We start from the raw sequence: 27,886 nt of genomic DNA, 5'->3' as shown, positions 1-27,886 counted from the left end.
TTCTCTGTTTTAAGGAGTGCCTCGAGTGAGTGCATTTTGAGATTTAGACTTCTAGCATTGAGTAGCATCACCCTCAGTTTTTGCTTGCCTGTTCCTGTTACGGTGGTGAATTTGTCATTTGAACCTCCCCTAAAAAATCACTAATCCTATGCTACATCCTGACCCCAACATGTGGCCATCCAAGCAAAATGAGGTGGGCCATATATATATATATATATATATATATATATATATATATGTGTGTGTGACAAGCACACACCTCCAGACTGGTCAAACAGTCTGACACACAGAAGATCCTCCAAGTGCAGTCATCCATTGAGGAGAACCCAATGCAAAGTACTGGTAGCTTATAGCAAACATATCTGCCCAGGACACACACTCCACATATATCCTATCCCCTACAAATATATCTGGAGTCTGCCTGTCACCCTGATCCTGTCTGACTTATATTACCCAACTATAGACTGGAAATCAGACCAGGCCAGAACATAAATGCACAGATATTCCACCATTGTAATATATCACCAAGGTGCTGGACAATTTCCACAGCATCACCAGTTAATTGCTTGTAGGCACACTCCTCAACAGGCTGGATTGTGCAAGAATGCATAGCATTTGGCCCATAAACCTGATGTGTGCATCATCCATCCTGTATTCCTCTAGTAAATCACCGTGAGGATCTGAGGAGGTATGTCACAAGGTACTACAACAATACATGACAGTGTCAAATGGCATATATGACAGATGTCTGCTCAAACAAGCCCTGTAACCCTAGCAACCCATACATTACTGAGATAAATTGTCACAATCACTGTATGGCCCACTGTCCCCACATTTTGATAGGCTATCTCCAGATATTCTGCATTAACAGGTTGAGTGGTATGGCTGTAGCAGAAAACAAATTGGACTGGAGTATAACAATCCCTGGAATGGAGTCCCACATGTACTATAGAAGGACACACTGGGCATGCTCATACACTTAGAGAAATGTCAGTAGGATCTAGGAATGAACAGGCCTTCCCCACCCAGTGCACTTCCCATTGCCCTACAGTAGCAGTCTTGAAGATGTCTGTCACCACAGAAGTTACTTTTGTCAAGCCCAGCCTCATAAGCTTTGTGGTGTGTATGATAACTATCTATCACTATAGTACAAATAGCTAGGTAGGGAGGAGTTCTATTTTCAGTCCTGGCATATGTAAGTTTATGTGTGCAAGACTGAGGGAGTTGTGTGTTTGTTTGTTTATAGGTGAAACAGTTTTATGCCATTCCCACACACAACACTTCACACTGCATCACCTTATCAGTCCAGATGATGTCTGTCCCTTATCAGCAACTTTGGCCAGTTGTCAGCCCTGTAAGCTCAGTAGAGCGTATGATAAATACTTAATATTGTAGTACAAATGACTAGTTTGGCAGGGGTTCTACTCTTGTATCTGGCAAATGTGCGTGTGGGTATGTATGTTTATAAGCGGAAGTATTTTGATATGTTTCCCACCCACTGCCCTACTTTATCAGTCCTGCTGATGTCATTCCCCATATCAGCACCTTTGGCCAACTCTCAGACCAGTAAGCTCACTAGCATGCGTGATAACTGTGTAACCATAATGGTACACATAACTACTTAGATAGAGGTTCTACACTCACATCTGGCAAGTGTATCTGTTTGTAGGACAAAGTATTTTGATAGGTTTAATACCCACTACCAAACTTTATCAGTCCTGATTATGTCATTCCCCATATCAGCACCTTTGGTCACCTGTCAGCCCAATAAGCTGTGTAGCACATGCGATTGTGTCACACTATGGTACAAATAGCTAGCTAGGTAGGGGTTCTAGTCTGACAACTGGAAAGTGTGTGCATGTGCCTGTTTGTAGGGCAAAGTACTTTGATAAGTTAAACACCCACTGCACTACTTTATCAGCCCTGCTGATGTCATTCCCTTTATAGGTTCACATGTGTGTAGTACGCAATGGCCCAGGAGCCTTTACAGGCCTAGCCTATAGAAGGGCCCTGCCATTGTGCCACCCGATGTTACTTCCCAGTGCCTGCATCAAGTATAGCCACTGTAGTAATCCTTGGGTTGAACTATTACCCATCTACTCATCAAGATTTCTGTGGAACAGGGTCAGCTAGGTGCCCTGCATGACATGTATGGGAAGTGTATTCCACGGCATGTGCAGTCTGTTGGTGAGGGACCTGTCCCACCAGCATGTTGTGGTGATTGTGGTACTGAGGTAGCGGTCTCTGCAGTGTGTGGTGTGGATGGATTTATATGTAGCATTTCTAAAACAGCTGAGTCAGACATTGCTTTGTAAGTCAAGCACAGATAGCTGCTAATTAGGTGATATGACACAGAGAATAACTTGGGTCTTCCAAGTCTATCTGTGTAGGATGTGTGTTTAATGCCTAGAAACCCCTTTATGAGGTGTTTCTGTGACCTCTCCAGCTGTAGCAGGTTTCTAGTGAGGTTCATGGCAAATGGGCCACTATACTTGAGGAGTGGTCTAATGAGGTAATAGTAGACAGAGATCATTACCTCTGTCTTCCTGGATGCAAAACCCTTAGTAATGCAATGTGCTGTATAGAAGGACTTCCTGACCACAATGTCAATGTGGTGCTTGAAGGAGAAGTTGCTGTCAACCTGTGCCCCCAATCTCTTCTAATGCCTACAGTGTTCATTGGGCTCCCATTGATGTGGTACTTACTGGGAACTAAGCGTTTTACCAAAGGGGATGATGATGCATTTAGTGGTGTTAAGGTTCTGGCCATGATTTCCACACCACTCATTGGTCTCAGTGAGGCCTTTCTGTAGGATGTCTGCATCACTTGTGGAGTTCATGATAGCTCCCAGTTTGCAGTCCTCTGTGCACTTGGTCAGCCAGAGTTCCTCTGTTTTGGGCTGGACCCCTAGGAAGTAGATGCTGGACAGGACACTATCCAGTACTGATCCCTGTGGGACTCCCCTCGTGACTGCTTGCCAGTTTGACTTGGAGTTTGCCACTGTCACACTGTGTGTTCTGTGAACCAATTTACAAACCACACACTGCTATAGGGGTTGATGCCTAGTTTGTTGGGTTTATCAATAATTCCTGACTGAGGAATGGTATCAGAAGCCTTGGCCAGATTGAGGTAGGCTGTATGCAGTGCCTTCCTGTCATACATAGCCCTGGTGACTCACTCAAAGACTTCAACCAGGTTGAGCAGGCATGATCTGCCACTCACAAGGTCAAACTGTGTAGGGTCCAGAGTTAGGAGATCACCCATATCTTGGTCAATCAGGTCCCTGATGATGCAGTCCATACCCATACATGTTAGACTTGTCAGGCTAAGGGCCCAATAATCCTCAGAGTCTGTATATACTATGTCTTTATGGAGAGGGATGACTGCAGCTATGTGCCATTTTGGCGGGACAAAGCCTGAGGTGAGGCTGTGACTGACCAGGGTACACAGAAGTTGTGCCAGGTCTCTTTGCATGTCATGTAGAGCATAGCCACGGATATGTTGGGGTCCCATGGAAGTTTATTATTGCCTGTGGACAATGCAGGTCTAACCTGGCCTGCTGTACTGCTGGGTGCTTGGCGTTCATCTGCCATTGTGATTGTCCCCTTGGGGGGAGGGATAAAGTTGGCACTGAATGTGTTGGTAAGACTGTGGCCAATATCTGTTGTCTCAGGATAGGAAATTAGCATTGTGCAGTAACTCACAGCACTTGTGGTTATTGCTGTGAAAGTTGTTGATATAACTATCAAAGGCTTTTGTGATTGTTGTCAGTGTCTGCTGCAATTCTGCCTTCATAGCTGCCTGTAGGCGATTCCATGAAGGATTCCAAGTTGTGTTTGAGGCTAATAAGAAGTTTACCAGTCTTGGGACACCATCTTCTTCTGCAACAGTGTCCTCCTTCTGTTGTATACTTTCGTAATGGCAGGGGGCCATCACATTGGCTTCCAGTGTTTGGAGGCCAGTGTCTGGGTTCTGTTGGCTATGTCTAGTACCATGCATCCATGTATATATTTGTGCAGTGCATATGTGTATGATTTGACAGTCATGCAGCTATTTCCCATTGGCATGGGTGCAGTGAAGTCATCAACCCCTGTTTTTATGACTGCAAAGTCAGCTTTGGAGAGGTTTTGCAAGGTGGTTACCTGTGTGGGTGGTGTGGGTGAGATGTTGAGCTCCATGTTTATTACATCATATTTGGATCTGACTAGGTAGGGATTGACAACTGTGGTCAAGCAACAGTCCCATATATAAGTAATCATCACAGGTCAAGGTTGTTGCATCCTCTACTGGGGGTCAGTATGAGCCGGTCCAGGGCAGTGGAACTGATGAATTCCAGGAAGCGCTGGGCCAGTGTACTGGTGCTTGACTACTTTCCCCAGGTGATAGAAGGGTAGTTGAAGTCTCCTACTATGTCAGTGTTGGGTTGGGCCTTCATAGATGCCAGGGTATTGAGGAATGTGCATTGACAGTCTAGGGACATAGATGGGGACCGATAGCAGGTTATGGTGTGGATTGCACTATTACCAAAAGTAAGTTGTACCAAAAGTACCTCCAATGCATTATGCTGGGATATTAGTCTGGAGGTGTGCAGATACATTATGAATATGGAGACAACACCACCTGTGGAGGTGTTGTCCATGTTTGGGGGCTGACAGCTGTGAAATCCCTCATAGCCTGTTAGTGCAGGGCTGCTGTCTGCTGCTGTGAGCCACCTCTCCGCTACAGTATAAATGTCAATGTCCTCCACTCTGAGGAGTGCTTTGAGTGACTGCATCTTGACAGTTAGATGTCTATTGTTGAGCAGTGTGACCCTCAGATTGCATACATGTCTAGTTGTTACAGTGGTAATTTGATTTGGAACACTGACTAATAAGGCACTATGGGATGGCAAGACACTTACCCTGTACCTGGAAACTCAGGGCTGACAGATTTAGGACATCTCTGGCAAGGTATTGAGGTCTGTCAATCATGTTATCCCAAGCAGAGAGTTACTGGATCCCCTGAGAATGACACACAACACATAAGCCAATGTTGCAGTCAATTATCTGTTGATAGTACTGCAGCATCATTCTGTGTGATGGCAGTATACTGCTCAGGGCTACTGTCACACTTGCCTGGACCACATAATATGAGAGTTCAACCATGTCTCTTGTCATGTAGTCCAGGGAGGTGTGTCTCAGGTCATTCACACCCACATGGATAATGACAAGAGTGATACTTGTAGTTGTGGAGTGGCCTGACTGGTTGTGTCATGTGTTGGATGCTGGCATGTGATAGACAGTTGGCTGTTACCTCCTCCATAATCAACTTAGTGACATCTGTGTGCTGCAGTACTGAGTCACCCATGATCACTGTATTGTTCAAGGTGATTAGTCTTAGGAAATTAGGTAGAGTGGCACACTGTGTAGGTGGCATATGTGTCCTTTGGCATGTGCTATATCATGGTGTCTGAGTGGGTGTCTGCCTTGCTGATCTATGCTGTTTGTGTAAATGTCCATTGAGTGCCTCTGTGAAGGTGGGTGTGTGGCCTTTCAGTGTATGTCAGGGCTGTAATAGTGGATGTTGTGGTGAGCTATGTGTTCCACATGGTGTGGTGCAGGTGTTCATCTTATTCTCTTGACCAGCTAGTCCAGTCTGTGCTGGAGAGTGCATATTTCCACATTTGGTGATATAGGGGTAACTCTCACTGGTCTGAGTGTTTGAAGTTTAGAGAAGAGGGTTGTCTGTGTACATGAGGCAGTTGCAACAGTATCTCAGAATGGACAAGTGCACCAGGTTAATGGGTGAAAGCACAGAACATCACACTTCAATCATGCCAGGAGGGATGGTCATAACTAGTAAGTACTGGGGATAATTGCATGATGAATGAGTAATGCTGATGGCTCCGAGGTGTGATACACTTATTGATACAATAACCTGTTGAAGTGCAAAGCTATAATGCTATTTGAAATGCAAGACAGAAAGAACTAGCAAGATGTAAGGGAGAAACTGAAGGCAGACTTCCTGCCACCTGTAATACTTTACTTCTGTGCAGTTATCAGCACCTTTGGCCAGTCATAAGTCCAGTAAGCTCTGCAGCATGTGCAGTAACTGCATAACACTATAGTATGAATAACTGGATAGGCAGGGAGTCTAATCTCAATACTGGCAAGTCTGTCTGTGTGTGTGTGTCTGTGTGTGTGAGAATCATGTACTGTGTGGGTTATATCATTTTTTGACTTGTGTACCACCCTTTACACTTCACCTCACTCCGATTTAGTAGTCCTGTTGATGTTATTCACCTTAGAAGTACCTTTGGACTAAGTGAAATTGTATAAGCTCTGTGCCGTGTCTGATAACTGCGTGACACTATAGTAGAAATAAGTAGATAGGCACGAGTTCTCATCCCAGTACTGGCAACTGTCTACATAAGAATCATGTACTGCGTGGGTTATGCCATTTTTGACTTGTGTACCACCCCTTACACTTTCCTCACACTAATTTACTACTGCTGTCATTGTCATTCACCTTAGAAGTACCTTTGGACAAGGTGAAATTGTGTAAGCTTTGTGGCATGTCTGCTAACTGCATAATACATATAACTAGATAGGCAGGAGTTCTAATCTCAATGCTAGCAACTGTGTTTATGTGAGAATCGTATACTATGAAGGTTATACCATTTTGAGTTGTGTACCACCATACTCATCCTAATTTAGTAGTCCTCTTGATGTCATTCGCCTTTCAAGTACCTGTGGATGAGTTGAAATTGTGTAAGCTCCATGGTGCATCTGATAACTGTGCAACACTATAGTAGAAATAAATAGATAGGTAAGAGATCTAATCTCAATACTGGTGAGTGTATGTGTGTGTGTGTGTGTGTGTGTGTGTGTGTGTGTGTGTGTGTGTGTGTGTGTGTGTGTGTGTGTGTGTGTGTGTGTGTGTGTGTGTGTGTGTGTGAATCATATATTGTGTGGCTGATACCATTTTGATGTGTATACCATACATGGCAGGTGACCACCTCCTGATGCCATTACTTTATATAGTGTGGTAATGGCATCTACCTCACATACAGCATGTGAAACCATTGTACAGGCCATACCAGTTCCTCTGTACAGATGTGTCTGGAACATCTAGATGTTTAGAACCTATTAGTACTCTGTCTGCCTTAACAATGCCCATGTATGTGATATTGTTGCCAAATAGGCCACAGTGAGTGTACTGACACATATGGCAGCATCAGGTATCATACCTGACTGAAACAGCATACTGATACAATGTTTGCTACCCTCACACTTGCCCAGGCTTGTAGGTGCAATACAGGAGTCTAGATGCTTGGTTTTACAAGTGAATTGTTCATGTCATGGGTCACAGTAAAGGGTGGGAAAGGTGTGGACTGACATATTGTGGTCTCAATCAGGCTATATCAGAAACACATGGCATCTTAACAGGTGTGTGTATACATTTTATATCCACTTTATAGCAATATTGTTAAACACATAGGTTCATAGGTTCATAGGTTCATAGATTGGTACTAGGCTATGTGCCCTAGGACCTATACAAGTCTAGCCATAACAATTCCCTGGCTATTTCTTCTCACAGTATTTACTTCCCTGGACCCCTGTCCAGCAGGGTGACTGACCTGATCCCCGGGGTGAATTTCCTATCTCCCAACCAATCATCAAGGTTCATTTTGAAGAGAGCCAAAGAGGTGCTCGGCTTGACATATATGGGCAGTCTATTCCAGAGTCTGGGGAGTCTCTGGGTCAGGAACCTATCCCTCCAGCATGTTTTTTTTCATTGTGATGACAAGATTTAGATCCCTGGAGCATATGTCTCTGAGGGATTGAGATTTCTTTAAGTGTAGCATGTCCAACAGCTCTGGATTTGACATGGCCTTGTATGCTAAGCAGAGATCATCTCTGAGTAGATGATATGCGACAGAGTATAGGTGGAGTTTTTTTAGACAGTCAGCATAGGCATCTGCTTTAGGCCTGTGATTCTTTTAGTGAGGTATTTCTGCAGCCTTTCCAGTTGTTGCAGATGTCTTGAGAGGTACATACCAAATGGGGGCGTTGTATTCCATAATGGGTCTAATGAGGGATGAGTACAGTGGGACAATGACCTCCTTTTTTCTGGATGTAAAGCCCTTAGTGATGAGATGTGCCACATAGAAGGATTTCCTGACTGTTGTGGCAATGTGGTTATCAAAGGTGAGACCACTGTCCACCTGTGTCCCTAAGTCTCTTATCACACTTTTGGTGTTTAGTGTACTGCCACCTATGTGGTAATTTGTGGGTACATGTTTTTTCCCAAAGGGGATAACTGTACATTTCTTGGCATTGAACTTGAGCCCATGGCTCTGGCACCATGCATCTGTTTCTGTAAGGCCTTTTTTGTAGAATATCCACATAATTTGGGGATTCAATAATGACTCCCAGTTTGCAATCTTCTGCAAACTTTGTTAGCCAGAGTCCCTTAGTGTTGGTCTGTACTTCAGAGAAGTAGATGCCAAACAAGATCGGTACCAGGACTGAACCATGAGGTACTCCACCTGTCACTTGTCTGGAGCTGGATTTGGAGTCAGCTACTTTTACAGTGTGGGTTCTGTCAGTAAGCCAGTTGGCAACCCATCGAGTGACTTAAGGATTATTGCCCAGCTTAGTAAGTTTATCTATGATTCCAGAGGTGGGATGGTGTCAAAGGTCTTGGCGAGGTCCAGATAGGCTGTGTGGACCACCTTACCCTTGTCCATGGCTCTGGAGACTGATTTGAAGAAGACAGTTAGGTTCAGGAGACAAGATCGACCCTTTATTAACTCAAACTGCATGGGGGTCCAGTGTTTGAAGGTTGCCAATGTCTTTGTTTATAATTTTCATGATAATACGTTCCATGGCCTTGGAGATCAGGCTCGTCAGACTGATGGGGCGGTAGTTCCCGGGATCCAAGGTGGATCTCCCCCTTGTGGAGTGGGATAACAGTAGCTGTGCATCACTCAGTGGGCACAAACCCTGAGGTGAGGCTATGATTAAACATGACACTTAGGAGAGGTGCCAGTTCATTTTGTAGTTCATGTAGTACACAGCTTGGGATGTCGTCTGGTCCCATGGATGCTGTATTCTTAGCTTTGGAGAGTGTGTTTTTTACCTGTGTGGCCATTATTACTGGAATTTGGCAATCTTTCAGTATTGAGATGGGCCTTTTAGGGGTTGAGAGGGGGGGTGAAGTTTGCACTGAATTGATCTGCCAGGATATTGGTAATATCCTTGGGGTCAGTATATTTAATGCCATTCTGTTGTTGCTCACAGCAAATCTGAGCATTGCATTTAGATTCTTGACATAGCTATAGAATGCCTTGTGGTTGTCTTTGGAATCTTTGGCAATTTTATTTTCATAACTAGCTTTGCAGGATTTTATGTTTGTAAGGCAAACACCTTAACCATTATGATGGATCTCAGCTTCTTACTAAGGCTGGTAAGGAAGTTTTTTTTGCATCCTGGGATTTTCCTCTTTTCTTCAACAGTTTCTTCCTTTTGTTGTAAAGTTTGTTTATGGCAAGGGACCACCAAATTGGCTTCCTTTTTTTGGAGGAGAACATCTTGGTTATATTGGGGATGGCACAATTCATGCATGAGTGGATGTGCTCATACAGTGCCTTAGTGTAGGATTCAGCCGTCAAACATTCAGTTCCCTTCTGCATGGGTGTCATGAAGTTTGTCACTTCTGACTTGAGTAGCATGAAGTTAGCTTTGGAGAAGTTTTTTACCGAGGTTTCCTTACTGGGGGTGGGGGTGGGATGTAGATGTCAAGGGTGATTAGTTTATGGTCAGACCTGACCAACAAGGGGGTGACCATAGGTGTAGAGCATCGATTTCCCATGTGGACTGAAGCCAGCAACATCTGCCTATCTATCCCTACCTTAGTCAGTTTGTCCAACATATTTTGCTGGTGTCTGTCCAGATGTCTTGCACTGACAGGCTGTGAGGTATGCTACAGGAATGTTACATTCTCTTCAGATAGGGCCCTGTGGTGACCACTGTGATGCAATACAATTAACACCACCACAAGTGAACATGCACATAAAGTAATATAGCTATTAATCATAGTTGTGTGCATGATAACTTGCATGCCCTCCACATGCCTGGGGTATTGCCAAAGCACAACTGAACAATTTCATACTCACCAGCTTCAGGCTGCTGTCCCATATGCAGACCAGAGTGTCCTATGTAGTTGTGGGAGAGAGAGGTATTGTCAGCAGACTCACATGTGCCCTTGGTAAAGGATGGATGCAGCATGTCTGTACATTTACTGTACAACACCCAATACTACACAATTTGATGTCCTTCACCATAGAGATGCACTTTGGTGCATTAGAAATCCCCATCCACAACTGCAAACTGACCTGGCACATGCATGTAGATACTGTACAGATACAAATATGTCTCATACAGTAGTCTACTAATCTCCACTGGGACCTTACCTGCATGCTCCTTGTCCATTGTGTGGGTGCCACCCACTTCCAGCAAGTGGGGGGTTGTACCCTGGTGTTGTACTGTGATGGGTGGCCCAAGCTTGGCAAGGAGCTCCTCGTTTGGTATCAGTGGGGGCTGCGTGGATGGGCCCCCACCTGTGGTTGTGGGTTCCTGGTGAAGGCAGCACCCCTTTGCCAGGCATGGGGTATGAGGCTGGAGGCATGATGCCGCACCTGCTCATATGTAGGTGCGTGCAGGCCCACCTCATTTACCCTGTGGACAGGGTCATCCCACAGGGTGGTCCTCTCCCACAGATGTTGCTGGCTTCAGTCCTACAGTGCTGTGTGGTTCTGTGTTATGGTTTCCATTATCAGGTTGCATTCCACTGGTGAAAAGGTTTCCCATCAGTGATGTGACATTGCACCTGGTAGACATTAATGGGGAAACACATCACAGGAACCCATTCATTTGGTAACAGTATGTCCAGTACCTGCACATGTACCTTGAATACCAGTAGCCAACACTCACAAACATACCAGTAGTCACCACTCACAACCAGACCATGCCCCTGTAATCTATCAGCACAGTATCAGATTGCATTACACTCCTGGTCCTGATGAGTCATATTGCCCACAGTGAGGGCAGGTTGATTGCATAATCTGTCATTCCTCATTCAGATCTGTGTAAATTGATGACATTAGCCATCTTCCATGCAGATGGTGTGTGGATGAAGCTGCGGCTTGGTGTGACTACAGTGTGTAATGCAGCTGGGAGAACATGCCTGAGTTCATGTAGGATGCAGACAGGGATTATGTGACATCCCATGGATACTTACATTTGTTGCCTTTCAGTAGGCAATATGTACCTGCTCAGTGGTGATGAGGGGAGGGGTGTGGATAAATGACATATCCACCTATAATGATGCTGAGCCAGGGGGTGGTGTTTGCCCTAACCCTATCTGCACCAGGTTGCCTGTAGCTATGTTGTGTGTCTATGTCATCTGACTGGCCACCATTACATGTTGGGTTGGTTTGTTGCCTCTGAGATTACAGACATATGGGAAGATGGCCTTGTGATTATCATTGGTGGTGTACTCATAGTTGGCTTTACAGTATTCCACCTGTGACCTTATATGCTTGTTCAGACAATGGCTGACTTTATGTCAGGTTGGTTCCTGCCCCTATTTTTGCCCTGTACAGCCACTATAGAGACCAAGTCTGTGGTTTCTGTAATGCTGCTGTCCAACAAAGGGAATTACTTTACTTTGGTGGAGGCCGGTATGACAAGTAAGGTATTGCTGAGTCCTTACAGCCATGTATGTGTTTAATCAGGTGTTTGTAGTGGGCATGGTCACAAAGTCATAACACAGTTGGACACCTCTCCAATTTCGTAATGATAATCATGCTTATTGTACTAACCATGGCTGTGTCAGTGCAATACAACAACCAGTACCTGTAGAAATGTCACTGTTTTGGGGTGCACAGTAACTAAGATTACACAAGTGTACAGCATGTACAGCTTTTTTAACTGACATTTTGCATCCCATGTCTGTTTTCATGTGGTAGACACATACACCTACTCATACTGACGTGCATAGGTAATACCTCACATACATGTCTGTTCTATGTCAGTATGGCACACTGCATTCACACTCTTGCTGTGCAGTCATCCCTCTCAACCTGTTACAGCAGGACATCTGTAGGATGCCATGCATACATGGGTGCAATGGGACAAAATCAGTGACAGTGTTTCAATATTGTTGTAACATACTTGAGTCATTCAATATCAATGTAGCCTTTGCACTGACAGGCATTCCCTGGAGGATGTCCAACAGTCATATGGCAGGAAGAGAGGAGAAAGGCTAGGAGGGTGGTATTGAGGTTAGAATTGTTAATGTTGGCAGTATGTCTGGTATAGGGACCAGGCTAGCTGATATGATGGCCAGGGGATGGTTGATATATTGTGTGTGTGCAAGAGGCCACATGGAAGGGGATTATGGCTGGGTGTATGGTAGGTAGGTCACAATTGTACTATCATGGTGTGGACTGGAGGAGGAAGGGGGTAGACCTTCTGCTGAAGGAACAGTATGCCAAGAGTGTTTTTGGAGGATGACATAAGTGTCTGATAGAGTGATGTTTTTGAAGCTGTAAGCTAATGGTGTAATGACTGCTGTTAGTGCATATGCTATGCAAGTTGGTTGTGTGATGGATGAGAAAGAGAAACGTGATGTCATTTGGATAATGTGGTGATGACTGTACCCGAGGGTGACAGACTGGTCATTGCAGCAGATGTCAATGGACATGTTGATGAAGGGAACAGAGGGAATGGGGAATTGTTGGGTGTGTATGGTGTTAAAAGGAATGGAGATGGTGAGATGGTAGTAGATTTTGCAAAAAGGATGGACATGGCTGTGGTGAATACATGCTATAACATGAGGGAGGAGCATAGGGTAGCATACAAGAGTGGAGTAAGATCCACACAGGTAGAATATATCCAATGTAGGAGGGCCAGTTTGAAGGAGATTGGAGACTGTAAAGTGGTGACAGGGGAAAGTGTATTTAGGCAGCAGAGAATGTTGGTATGTAAGATGATGTTGGTGATCAAAATAAGGAGGAGTGTAGGGGCAGCACCAAGGATCAAATGGTGTGAACTGGAAAAGCGTGATTGTGAGGTGGAGTTCAGGGAAGAGTTAAGACAGGCACTGAGTGGCAGTGACAATCTAACAAATATCTGGTTAAGTACAGTAGAGCTGGTAAAGGAGACAGGAAGTACTAGACAGTATACAGAGACAGAGGTTGGGGAAGAAAGAGTGGAATTGTCAGAGAGATGAGGAAAGTAGGCAGGAGTATGAGGAGATGATGTGCATGGCAAAGAGAGAGGTGACAAAGGCTGAGGATGGGCATATGAAGAGTTCAGTGACAGGTTAGACACTAAGGAGGGATGAAAGAAATTGTACTGATTGGCTAGACAGATGCACTGAGCTAGGAAAGATGTGCAGCAGATAAGGGTGATAAAGGATGATGAGGTATATGTACTCACAAGTGAGGAGAGTGTGTTGAGTACATGGACAGTGTACTTTGAGAGGCTGATGAATGAAGAGAATGAGACAGAGAAGGTTGGATGATGTGGGTATGGTGAATCAGGAAGTGCAATGGCTTAACAAGGAGGATGTAAGGATAGCTATGAAGAGGATGAATACTGGCAAGCCTGTTGGTCCACATTACACACCTGTGGAAGCATGAGGTTGTTTAGGGGGAAATGTCAGTGGTGTGTTAGCCAGACTGTTTACTGATGTCTTGAGAAGTGTGAGGTTGCATGAGGAGTGGATAGAACGTGCTTGGGTGCAGTGTTAAGAATGAGGTTGATGTGCAGAGCTGTGATAATTACAGAGGGATAACATTGACCAGTCATAGCATGAAATTATGTGTAAGAGTAGTGGAAGCTAGGTTACGCAGGGAGGTGAGTAGTACTGATCAGCACTATGGTTTCATGCAGGGAAAGGGTACTACTGATGTGATGTTTGCTCTGAGACTGTTACTGGTGGAATACAGAGAAAGTCAGGAAGTGGACTGAGTCTCTCTTGACTTACAGAAAGCATATGACAGGGTGCCTAGACAAGAGTTGTGTTATTGTATGATGAAGTCATGAGTGGAAGAGATACATGTAAGAGTAGTGCAGGATATGTACAAGGGTAGTGTGACAGCACTGAGGTCTGCATTGGGATTGGCGGATGAGTTTAAGGTGGAGGTAGGATGACATCAGGAATCAGCTGTGAGCCCTTTCTGATTTGCAATGGTGATGGACAGGTTGACAGACAAGATCATACAGGAGTCTCCGTTGACTATGTTGTTTGCAGATGACATTGTGATCTGTATTGAGAGTAGCAAACAGCTTTTGGAGACCCTGGAAAGGTGGATATATGCTCTAAAGAGGAGATGAATGAAGGTCACTAGCACTAGGACAGAATATCTGTGTGTGAATGAGAGGGAGGATAGCAGAATGTTGGGGATGCATGGAGTACAGCTGGCAAAGGTGGATGTGTTCAAATGATTGGGATCAACATTTCAGAGTACTGAGGACTATGGAGGACAGGTGAAGAAGAGAGTACAGGCAGGATGGAGAGGGTGGAGAAGAGTGTCAGGATTGATTTGTGACAGATGAGTACCAGTAAATGTGATATGTAAGGTCTACAAGAGGGTAGTGAGACCACCTATGTTATATGGGTTGGAGACAGTGGCATTGGACAAAAAGGTAGGTGTCAGAGCTGCACATGGCAGAGTTACAGATGTTATGATTTGCACTGGGTGTGACATGGGTGAACAGGTTTAGCAATGTGTATATGACAGGCTCAAGCCATGTTGGACGGATATGAGACAAATTTGGAGAGGCAGCATTACATCAGTTTGGACATGTGCTGAGAAGAGGCGCTGAGTATATTGGGAAAAGAATGGTAAGGATTTAGCTGCCAGGTAAGAGGAAGAGAGGAAGGCCTCAGATAAGGTTTCTGGATGTGGTGAGAGAGGACATGCAGGTGGTGGTGTGAGAGAGCAAGATTCAGAGGACAGGCAGAAATGGCAACAGATGATCCACTGTGACAATCCTGAATGGAAAAAGCCAGAGGACAATGAAGGGGAATGTTGTAATGTCAGTCTTCACAGATCTGGCAAGGATTTGACAGAAATAACACAACTCTATGGGTAAATGACTACAAATATGAGGCACACATATGGTCAGTGTGCAGAACACTAGACAGTTGAATGGTATGAGCTCAGTATATAACATGCAGTACAACACACACATCTGCAGCAGTACTTTACTATGCAAATGCCATGTATAGGTGTCTCACATTTCCAAGACAAATAAGTATATCCTAGTTGTATTCATAAGTAAGATATGGATATGTACCACATCCCAGTAGTTGGCCTTGGATTGTCAAAATCAGTATTGTTCAACACACACTCCAGTATTAGTCATATGTGAGCCATCCATTCCTGGGGCCTTACCTATGATCTATTTCACTGCAGACAGACCCAGATGCTACGGCCATAGATTCTGATCAGCAATATATTAGTACAGCAAGCTTTGTCGAGATATATATGTTAAACTTCATCTTTCCCATTCTTACTGCAGTCCATTACATGTTTACTTGTTCGACATACCTGTCTTTGTATTTTTCCAAGTGTAGGTTGTTATATGCTATTTGTTTTCTTTTCCTTAGTTTCTCCCTCTCCCACACATGTAGGGTGTACATCTGTTTTGCATAGGCAGCAGCTTGACTTTTGTGGGTAATGCTCATGAGTAGCTGATGGCCTGTGCACCAATTATTGTAACTGCATGTAGAAAAGCTGTGTCATTATTCCTATAGACAATGACATGGCAACACACTGCTATAATTGGGTACTTCATGTGGGTGTAGACCCTTTACCTTGCCTGTGAAGGGGACTTCATGGAGGTATGCAAACAACAGCATCATAGAGGGTATGTCATGTTACTCATTATACATGTACTTAGGAAACTCACACTATGAGCAATGTGCCTCCTGTGATGACTGCATAATACTGTACCACCACTAACTAGATGAGTAGGGATTTCAAATGCAACACTGGCAATTGTGATAGTATTCTATGTGTGTTGGATGAACAAAATACCATTTGTGTCTGTGGAAATTACAAATCTGAGGTGTGTTCCATCCACTACACTTACCATAGTCAACTGTATAAGAGGTGCTGATGTCAGCAACCATACACTTACCTGTATACACCCCTCAGCCCTATAAGCTATATAGCACATACAGAAACTGTTATACAGACCTGTCAGTTGTATACATCTGTACCCTGGATATGACACAGTCAATATGTTACCACACTGCCATACCCCTTGTAGTCTGCACGGACACATCCTGCTGATACACAGACACAGAGAAGACAAACAGAATACATTATGGAGACCACATGCAGTCATCATTAATAACAATAATGCATCATGGCTGACAGCTACACACTCTGACGTGTAACCATTAACACTACACAACATTACATTGCTAAACTGTACTAAGTTCTAAGTTCACGCTGTGCATCAGAGCCATATCAGCATGTCCCTGCATCGATGGTATGGATGACAGGGATGTGGCACAGGTATCATCATATGCACAGGTGTGGTGTGGGTTTGACAGAGGCCTATGCTGGGCCATTTGTTTGACATCATGTGTGTGTGTTTGGGGGTTGTATGTGAGATTGGCTGTGCAGAGGTGGTGTGTTTAAGTCTGGAGGTTATCTTGCTGTGATGGTGATGTGCATGTGTATGGATGCACACAGTTATGCCATGTGGCTGCCCTACACAGGGGTATGTTGGACAGCTGTGGACCATACATGTCAGGGTGTACAGTTCGCCATGTTTGGCCATGGACATGGGAACTGTGCTTGCCTGGTGACCCACGAGGACCACCAGGCCCAAGGCCAGATGCACTAATACTCCCCGATGGAGACTGGCATCTGCTGGATCCAAATCCCTGTTGGGACCGACCGTGCCCATGGCCTGCTGTGTCATGGTGTGGACAGCGAACCCCCTGCAGTTGTGCTGCTGGTACTGCCACTACAGGAGCGAGACGTTGCATGGCCACGTGGACCCTCCACTGTTTGTGGTGCTGTCCCACGTCCACGTGGCTGATGACCAACTCCAACCACATGCTCTATCACAGACATTTCACATTCAAGGATTGACATGCCATGGTTGAGGACTCCTACCATCTCACCCAACCATCTATCCATGACCTCAGCATAATAACGGTGGGCATTAGCAAGATCATGGAGGTCGTCACGCATAGCAGAAAGTCTGAAAGAGTAGCATTCACAGCCTTGAGAATCTGTCTAGTGTTACATTCACTACATGCCTGTGCCTCCATGATGGTCTGAAACATGCGTCTGATGACACTTGCTGTGGCACTTGTGACAGGGGCATTTCAGGCAGCAGGCCCCCTTTGAGAACCCCTGCCCATCTGCCTGTGTGGGACCTCACCTGTTCTCTGGCTATGTCTGGTGTCTACAAACACACTTGCCATACTCACTACACTTGCCTGTTCCATGCCACTACCCACCAACTGTCCATCATCTATGGCCACTGGTGATTGGGTATGTATGGGCATTGTGTCTGTGTGTGGAGATGGGGTGGACAAGAGTGGGATGCCAACCAATGGCACAGATTCAGCCCCTGACCACCCAGCCTGTGCCACACTATGGCTATCATTGTCAGAGTCTGCAGAGACACTAACATCAGTTCCCAAGTGTGAGGGACCTCGACCCCCATTGCCACCTGTGAGGGGAAGACAATAAATGTAAATTAATATCAGTACATTATGGTTGGCTGCCACACACACAGACATGCACACAGACACTTACAGGTGAGTTAGCATAAAGCTATTACACAGACCCCACATTACCCAAAACGTGACATGCATGACACACAGAGCCCTCATCATCATGCGTTGCAGCCATTCTCAATCCTTGCTACTAACAATATACATGTCAGGGATGCATGAGTACTGTTAGTAGGTGACATCCATTCACCTAGCACACACTGCACCCATGCACACATGATGGTTGTTGTGTATAGCACAGTGGCAACTACTGTAAATCATACCGCACAAGTGTACAAATCATTGAAGACTGTGTAGATGTCTGGCACATATGTTTGCTCTGTCTCTCACAACCCCTATGTGTTTCTCTGACACATAATTGGGATCATATGAGGACTGATGTCACTAATTAATGACATACATTCGATTTGTACACATCATCACCAGCAGTGAATGTATGTTCAAACAAATCCTGTTACACCAACAACCTTTTAAGCTTAATTTAGATATGATAAGTGTACACACCCCTTTTAACATGGCAGGCTCTTGTATCATATAAAATGAGACCACAATACTGCATTCAAAAACATTATCCACCTTAAATGTGACATATGACCTGTGCAATCCAATCATGAACATTGTTTGGTTTTACAAGTTAATTATCCATGTTATGGTCACATTACAGGTTGGAAAAGGTGTAGAATGTAATATTGTGGTCTCTCATTGTATATATCAGAAACACTTGGCATCTTGACAGGGGGTGTGTGCACTGTGGTATCCACTGTATAGGATTAATGTTTCAGACATGCCCCTACCATAGCCCATTTGTCCCCCCCCAGTTTGTTGGCCTGTGTCCACATGTTTTGCACTGACAGGTTGTGAGATATGCTGCAGGAATGTTACATTACCCTCAGATAGGCCCCCTTTGTGACCACTGTGATTCACTGCATTTAACACCACCACAAGTGAACATGGACATCAAGCAATATGGCTAGGTGTGTATTGACAAAGCACAAAAGATTTACATACTCATCAGCTACAGGTTGCTGTCCCAGTAGACCAGAGGAAGCTACATATGTGTGGGAGAGAGGTACTGTCAACATGTGGCCTTGGTATACAGGGGGTAGCAGTATTTCTGCACATCAACAATACAACCCCCAATGTACAAAATATGCTGCCCATCACCATAGATGTGCACTTATGTGCATTACCAAACCCAGTCCAGAACTACTATCTTATCTGACATATGCATATAGATACTCTACAGATACAGGTTATGTATGCTAAAGTATTCTAGTAATGTGCACTAGGACCTCACCTGCACGCTCCTTGTCCATTGTGTCAGGCCCACCCACATCCATGATGCTGGCTTCATGGAGATGTTCTGCTCTTGGGGGGATGCCCCAAGGTTGGTGAGAAGTTGTTCTTCTGCTGTAAGTGGGGACTGCATGAGTGGACCCCCACCTGTGGCTGTTGGTTTCCTGGCTGTGGCAGCAGCCCTTTGCTGGGCATTATGTAGGAGGTTGTTTACACGATGCTGGATCTGCTCATATGTTTTTGTGTGCAGGCTGACATCATTTACTCTGTGGACTAGGTCATTCTACATGGTGGTCCGCTCCCGCAGATGTTCCTGGCTGTGTCCAAACATCATGTTGTAGTGCTGTATTAGGAATTCTACAACTTCATTGGTTTCTGCTGTGCTGAATGGGTGATTCCAGGTATGATGCATCCTTCCTGGAAGACAAACAGTGAAACACATCATAGCACCTTATACAGTTGTCAACAGTATGTACAGAAATTGCATATCAACAGTGGATATTTCTTTCCAGCACTGAACTACACCATACCCCTGTAATTTATCAGCACAGTATTAGCTTGCATTTCACTTCTGGCCCTGATGTGTCATATTTCCCCCCAGTGATGGACAGTTAATTGCATAAACCTCTATTCCCCATTAATTTCTTGTAGAGGGATGACAGTGGCCATCTTCCATGTGGATGGTGTGTGGATGTTACCAAGGCTGTGTTTGAATACGGTGTATGATGGCACTGTGAGCACTTGCCTCAGTTCATGTACGATGCAGACAGGGATGTTATCAGGCCCCATGGATAGTTGCTGTTGTTGTCTTTCAGTAGGTAATATGTACCTGCTCACCATTGATGAGGGGAGGGGTGAGGTTGATGTGCATATTCTCCTATAGGAATGGGGGGACAGGGGGGTGATGTTCACACCTAACCTGTCTGATGCAGGTTGCCTATAGCCATGGCATGTGTGTATGAGGTGTGATGTAACACCAGTACATGGTGAAGTGTGTTATTGCCTCTGGGACTGACAACATATGTGGAGACACCCTTGTGACTAGCTTTGGCAGTGTGGATATGTGTGATTTGTACTCATAGTTAGCCTTACATGGAGTCACCTATGACCTCACATGCTTGTTCAGATAGAGGTGGACATGCTTCCAAGTTGTTGTCTGCACCTATGTGGCCCTGTGCAACAATATAGGAACCTATTATGTGGTTTGTGTATTGCAGCTGTCAACCAAAGGGGATTACTCTACCTTGGTGGAGGCGGCTTTAACAGGTCAGGAATTGCTGAGTCCATACAGTTACTGTGGATATATAAGTGTATACACCCCTGTTACAATGCCTGGTCTTTGTGCTATTGTAACTTGATACCACAATAACTCATGTCAAAACAATTTCCACCTTTAATGTGACCTATAACCTGTACAATTCCATTGAAAACATAATATCTGTTGTGGGAAAACATATGCAAATTGAAATCAGTACAATAAGCTGTTTGCACGAGTGTGCACACCCTTACACAGATACTTTCTGGAAGCACCTGTTGAGATAATGACAGCATTCATTTGTCTTAGGTCAAAATCTATCAACATGGCACATCTTTACTTGGTAATAGCTACCCAGTCTTCCTTCCAACAGCACTACAAATATGTCAATTACTGAGGGCATATCTTGTGCACAGCCCTATTCAGGGCAACCCGCAGATTGTCTGTTGGGTGTAGGTCTGACTGGTACATTCCCAAACTGTAACTTCCATCTGGTGAAGCCATTCTTTTGCGGATTTGGATATATGCTTGGGGTCACACTCATGTTGACAGACAAAATCCATCTTCGTCTTCACCTTTCTAGCAGATTACTGAATGTTTGGGGACAAACCCGGTTGGTATATGCAACTGTTCATAATTCCTTCTATCTTGAGTGGAGGCCCAGTTCCAGCTTTTGAAAAGCAACACCACAGCATGATACTGCCGCCACCATGCTTCACCAGGGGGATGGTGTTCTTTTGGCGATGCAAAGTGTTGTGTTGGGTCAAGCATACTTCTTGGAATTGTGGGCTAAAGGTACAACCTTGGTGTCATCAGACCATGACACATTGTCCAACATGCTTTTTGGAGACTTGATGTACTGTTTGGCAATGTTTGTCCAGCCCTGGATGTTTTTCTGTGTAAGAAAAGGCTTCCATCTAGCAACCCTACCCCATAGGGCAGACATATGGGGAATACAGAAGATTGTTGTCACATGTGGTGCACACCCAGTACTTGGCAGGTATTCCTGCAGCTTGTTCACTGTTGCTGTCAGTCCCCTGTCAGCCTCCATGGCCAGTTGTCATCTTTTCATGTCATCCATTTGGGATGGACGTCCAGGTGTTTGCAGTGTCACTGTTGTCCCATATCTTCTCCACTGTCTGATGACTATCTGCACTGTATTCCATGGTATATCTAATATTGTGGACACTTTCTACTCTTCTCTTGACTGATACATTTCCGCAATGAGTTCCCTTCAATGCTTTGTAAACTCTCTGCCAAACATGTCTTTTGCTGTAGCAGGCAACTGGGTAAATGTCAAATATATCCTACTAGGACAGTTGAACATTATCTGAGGTAATCAGAGTCTTGTTAATTGATAGCATATGTGTAACCAAAAAGAGAATGCTGTGATTACTGCAAGAGGTGTATCAACCAAGTAGTGGTTCAAGTGTGTGCACATGTATACAACCAATTTATAGTAAATTTCTTATGTTTTACATTTTCTCCCCTAACAGATTTGCTTGTTAATAGAATTGTGCAGGTTATGGGTCACATTCAAGGTGGGAAATGTTTTGACAAGATTTTTCTGTGGTCTCACTTTTATATAGTACCCAAACCTGACATTTCAACAGGGGTGTGTACACTCTTGATATCCACTGTATGTAGGTGTCAGATAGCTGTTTGTGGTAGGCATGGACAGAGGGTCATAACACAGTTGCACACTTCTCCGATTACAACCTGATAATCATGCCTATTCTACTACCCATATAATTGTCATGGCAATGCAACAACCAGTATCTGTAAACATTTATGTCTGTTGTATGCACTGAAACTGATATTACACACAAATAGAACATGCACAACTTATTTACATGCATAGATAAGTAAGTTGATTGCACAGTAGGCTTAGCTATCACAGTGCTAACCTGGAGAATGTCCCACATTCGTATTTAGGCTATTATATTACGGTGTCATTGTTAACAGACTTGACAATGGTTTGCCCAACAAAACACAAGTCTATGTGTAAGTGACAACAGATATCAGGCACACATGTGCTTATAAGACTGTACAGTTGAATGGTATGAGCTCACTATATCACAAGCATTTCAACACACTTCTGCAACAGTATTTTACTCTGCACATGCTCTGTATAGTTGTCTTATATATACAAGACAAAATGTGTATCATAGTTATATGCACAGGTAACATATGGATATGTACAACATCTCAGTAGCTGGCCTAGTCACTACAGACAGAGCCACATACTATGGCCATCAGTGCTGTTCAGCAGTACATCAGTACAGCAAGTCTTGTTGAGACTTGAGACATATGCTTTCAAACCACTATTTTCCATTATTACAGACCACCTATTGCATTCAATTACATGCTTACTTGTTTCACATACCTTTTATTTTGGATTTTCCACACAGATATATTGTTTTTTTTTTCTCACAATACTTCAGCTTTGCACTAATGGACTGTCTATGACAGAGGTGGTTTGAATGGATGCCAGCTTGTCTTTTGTGGGTAATGCTCATGACCATGTGATGGTCTGAACACCAGTTGGTGTTCCCCAGTTGCTAACTGCATGCAGAGCAGCTGTGTAGTTATTCCAATAGCCAATGTCATGGCAATACACTCCTGCAATTGAGTACTCCATGTGGGCATTGGCCCTTTCCCTTACCTGTGAGGAAGACATCTTGGAGGTGTGTGAGCTAATACCTCTTAGAACAAGACCTGTGGAGATAAGCCAACTAAATGGTGGAGAAGATTCAAGACCTAAGGGTAGAATGTGAGTATTGCTGCTATATGTTTTGAATACTGCTTGTTTAACAATGTTTGACAGAACATGCTACTTCTTCATGGGCTTCAGTCTGATAAAGTTCTGTGTCTGCATAGCTCTCAACTGTAGAGCTATCCACATAATGGCCAGAGGTTTGCCTGTTATGTTTGGTCTGTTCCCCAGACAGGTGTTGTCCTTGGCAAATCAGTATGATACTATGGTGATTGCAATCAGTAAATGCTAATATCCATTTGTGTTTCAGACTTTATATCCCTCAGGAAAGATATGATGCAACAAACCCTGTAACACCAGCAATTTTCTTAGTGTATAACAGCAATATTTCAAGTATGGCCATGTTTTTGGGCCTCTGTCCCAAATTATGTCAGGCTTTGTACAGATGAAATACAGTAGGAGATTGATAGGTAGGGTCTACCATTATTTTGTTCTGCCATTCCTGCTGAGGGGAAATGGTGGACAGCATGTGGGATTCTGTACATTCAAGAGGTTGGTGTATGGAGAATGCTCTTAGATACCCTTGTAACATATTTTATGTGGGGGAGAGTAACAAGTGTTTTAAAACTAGGCTGTTAGAACATGTGAGACATATTACTGATGAGAAAGAAGACAGTTCTATAGCTGTACATTTAAATAATTCTCACCATGGGGATAGTAGTCTTGAAAGAACATTTGATGTTAAGTTGTCTATCTCGCCTTCATTCTTGCTGATTGGGTTCGGAGCCGATCCTTGGCTCCGACTTGGCCATCTTCAAAAGCTCGAGAGCTGCTTACTGGCTCGAGGCCCCCCTATACCCCATGATGCCTGGCGCTAGATACCCAGATCTCATTTGCTTTTTCTGCTGCAAGGTTGTTCTACTGGGTCAGGTCGTATAAGCATTATTATTATTGTATTTAGCTTGTCAAAACTGTAATTGTTAGTGTAGAATTAGTCGTTAGCTTAGACTTTTGTATTGTAGCTAGTTTCTTCCTTAGATAAGCCATTACCTTTCCCCAAGAAACTCGTTTAAGTTAGAGAGTTTCCCTCCACCCCTTTTCTCCCTTTTCCTTAGAAAGGTTCTTTCCGTTTAAGTTAGATGTTAACCTTTCTCTCTATCTCCTTTCAAAAAAAAAAAAAAAAAAGAATTTCTTCTATTAATCACTGTTAGTGTTTAGTGATAGTTTTCTGTAGTTTTTGTTGTAGTGGTACTTGTAGTGGGTTGTGGTAACTGTAGTGTGTTAACTTTTACTGTTTGGTTACTTTAACCTACCTGTGTGGGTTCTTGTCCTTGGTTTTCCCCCAGGATGTCCAAGGATCCAAAACCATCCGGATTCAAGAAGTGTGACTCATGCTGTCAGAAGATGTCTGTGACAGATGGTCACACTTCTTGTGTTTGTTGTCTGGGCAGTGTGCACCTGCAGGACTCTTGCTTGATCTGTCATGCTTTCAGCCCAAGAGTCCTGCAGGAGCACAAAAATAAATTGATCCTGAGGGGTATGCTTAAACCCCAAGATTCACTGGCGAAGGCTCAGCCCGTGAAATCTTCCAGGCCACCTAAACCGTTTGCTCCCAGTTCAGAGCAGTCATTGGGTGAAGCCACATAATCCATCTCGGCTCCGGCTGGAACCAATGTCCCTCCCTCCCAGTCGACTCCAACTTGGTCTTCGGAGCCGGCTGCGAGTCGAAAGAGATCCGGGTTTCCTTCTTTGGAGTCGATACGTTCGGCTCCGAAGTCGCCCCTGATCCAATCAGAGCGTAGTCATCAATCATCCCACTCTTCTCGGTCCTCTAGACATTCGGACTATGACTTGGAAAGAGTGGTCAGTAGGCTGTTAAAACCGTAGGCCCTAGCCAAAATGTTGTCCAGCCCTCCTCATCAGGAGTCGGCTCCATCCACAGCTGTAGATATTCCTCTTCCTCCGACTCATCTTATGAGCTCGGAGCCAGAGTTCATTGGGGTTTGAGTCGTGGAACCGTTGGCGCCGATACCCTCTCTTTCGGTTTCGTCGTCGGCTCTGATCCCTTCCATGGTACCTTCCCTTGAGGGATCTGAGCACCGAGACTCCCTCGTCAGCTTGGAGGGGGCGAGTGGCATCTGACTCTTGTCTGACCCCGCTCTCCCTCTCAGTGCTTCGGCTCAGGTGAGCTCGGCTCACACATCTGCCTCGGAGCCGTCCCCCTCGGTGCAGGGAGGGCTTCTGGTTTCTTCAGAGCCTGAGCCTTCTCCACATCTGGGCAGGGATGCCTTTGAGGTGATGAGGAGTGTACTGGCCCCTGAGTCAGTCCCATGATCGACCCCATCGGCTCCTCCCCAAGGGTGCCTGTGTCAGCCTCTGCCCCTCTTCCAGACCCCAAGCGTGGGGATCCAATGCTCCAGGACACCCCTTTGGGTGTATCCTCCTCTTCTGAGGCCTCCCATGATCATTCAGAGGAGCCACCTCACAAGAGGAAATGCAAGAGGAAGCATGTTGACTCCCCCGAGTCTGTCACATCAGATACCAACTTAGAGGAGTCAGAAGGGTCCCCAAGATCCCCCTCTGAAGATGTCTCCTTCTCAGACATCCTTGAGATGCTTAGGCAGAGGGGAAACTGGACTACCCTAAGCCCTTCCGAGGATGAGTCGGTATTCCTGGATGCGTTTGGATCCCGACCTTTCACCTCCTGGGTGTCTCCGCCTTTCAACCCACTGATGTCTGTGGTGACTCAGAAGGCATGGATGGCTCCAGACACAGTGGAACCGACCCCTAGAAGACCTGCCAAGTTCATTACTGCCCCGCAGGACAAACAGTTCTTGACCAAGGGTGTCCCCGTTGATGTCATGGTGGTAGCAGCGGCCACAAAGAAGGAGTTGGCTGAAACTTCTTCATCTGTCCATCCCCCTAACAAGGAGTCCAGGATGATGGACAGATATGGGAAGTGGATGTTCTCTTCAGCGAACTTTTCCATGCGGTCCCTGAATTACCTGTGCCACTTTACCCGTCTTCAGATGGATCTCCTGAAAGAGCTTGGAGATACCCTCCAAGATCCATCAGCTGAGGGGGCCCAGGCTAAGGCAGCCTACCAGTTGGTGACTCTTAATTCAGTGGTAAACTCCTCCATGAGGCTCATTCCGTATGCAGCCGATGGTGCAAGTAGAGCCGCAGGCACAGGCGTGGCCCTAAGGAGGCATGCTTGGATGCGGCTATTTAACTTTGCGGAACCTTTCAGAGTGTCTTTCACCAACACCCCTTTCGATGGTTCCTCTCTCTTCAGATCACAGGTGAAAGATACCCTTACCAGGTGTGAGCAGGAAGGCAAGACTATCTCTGCCATAGGAGTCCATTTTTCCACTCCTTCCAGACCATATCCTAAGGGTCAGAAGAGCGGAAAGATGTGGTTCCGGAAAGCCTGGCAAGACATAACACAAGACAAATGGGTAGGGTCCGTCATATCCGGAGGCTACAGAATTCCCTTTGTTTGCACCCCCTTAAGGTCAAACAAGTCCCTTCCAGATGTTCCACCCAATCTAAGGGACCAAGCAGTGCACGAAGTCTCAAAACTGCTAAAAAAAAAAGGGCCATCCAGCAAGTCCCAGCAGACCAACAAGGATCCGGAATTTACTCAAGGTTCTTTTTGGTACCAAAAAAGACAGGGGACTGGAGACCCATTTTGGATCTCAGCAGACTAAAAAAGTCTGTACAAAGAATGAAGTTCCGGATGGTCATGCTTCAGTCCATTTTACCCTTTCTGGGTCAGGACAATTGGATATGCTCCATAGATCTTCAGGATGCATACTACCACATCAAAATGGACAGACGCTCCCAAAGATTCCTTCGCTTCTGGCTGGGAACCAGCCATTATCAGTTCAGAGCTCTGCCCTTTGGTCTCACCACAGCCCCCAGGGTGTTTACCAAATGTAAGGCAGTAGTTACCACTCACCTGAGACGGCAAGGATTCCAGGTGTTTCCATATCTCGGCGACTGGCTCCTCACTGCTACCACCAGACATCACCTTCTGCGAGCCAGAGACTGCACCATCGACACTTGCTCCAGGCTAGGTATCACAATAAATTTTGAAAAGTCTGCATTGTCGCCCTGTCAATCTATCACCTTTGTAGGCGCAAATTTAAATACCAAAGACATGTTAGCGAGCCTCCCACCAGACAGGGTGTTAGTGATTCATCAGCATGTCAAGGTTTTATTAGCATGCAAAAGGATTCAAGCCGGGTTTGTCCTTCAAACGGTAGGCCTCATGGCAGCAGCAATCGTAATTGTCCCTCTAGCTCAGTTTCACATGAGGATTCTCCAGTGGCTTCTTTTCACCCAATGGTCCTTCCAGCAACTTCCCATGTCTTACGTGATTATGATCACTCAGGCATGCAAGAAGCATCTTGCATGGTGGATGGTCTCCACATCAGTGCACCATGGCAGACCATTTGTACTCCCCCCTCCAGTGGCTACAGTGACCACGGATGCGTCCCTGATCGGGTGGGGGGGCATTATCAGGGCAGAACAGTCCAAGACACCTGGCAGCCTCACGAGTATCATCTGCACATAAATGTCTTGGAGATGAGGGCCATGCTCTTAGCATTGGAGGCTCTTCAGGACTCTCTTCCTACCGGGACCATTGCAGTTCAAATGGACAATATGTCCGTAGTGTGGTACATCAACAAGCAGGGCGGAACCAGGTCCTACCCCCTATGTTGAGAAGCACTTAGACTCTGGCAGTGGGCGATCTCTTCTCCATGGTTTCTGATTGCAACGCACATCCCTGGGAG

The sequence above is a fragment of the Protopterus annectens genome, chromosome 13.part0 (genome assembly GCF_019279795.1).
Source record: "Protopterus annectens isolate FY-2018-M chromosome 13.part0, PAN1.0, whole genome shotgun sequence".
NCBI classification, from domain to species: Eukaryota; Metazoa; Chordata; order Ceratodontiformes; family Protopteridae; genus Protopterus; species Protopterus annectens.
This window is presented reverse-complemented; position numbering follows the sequence as displayed.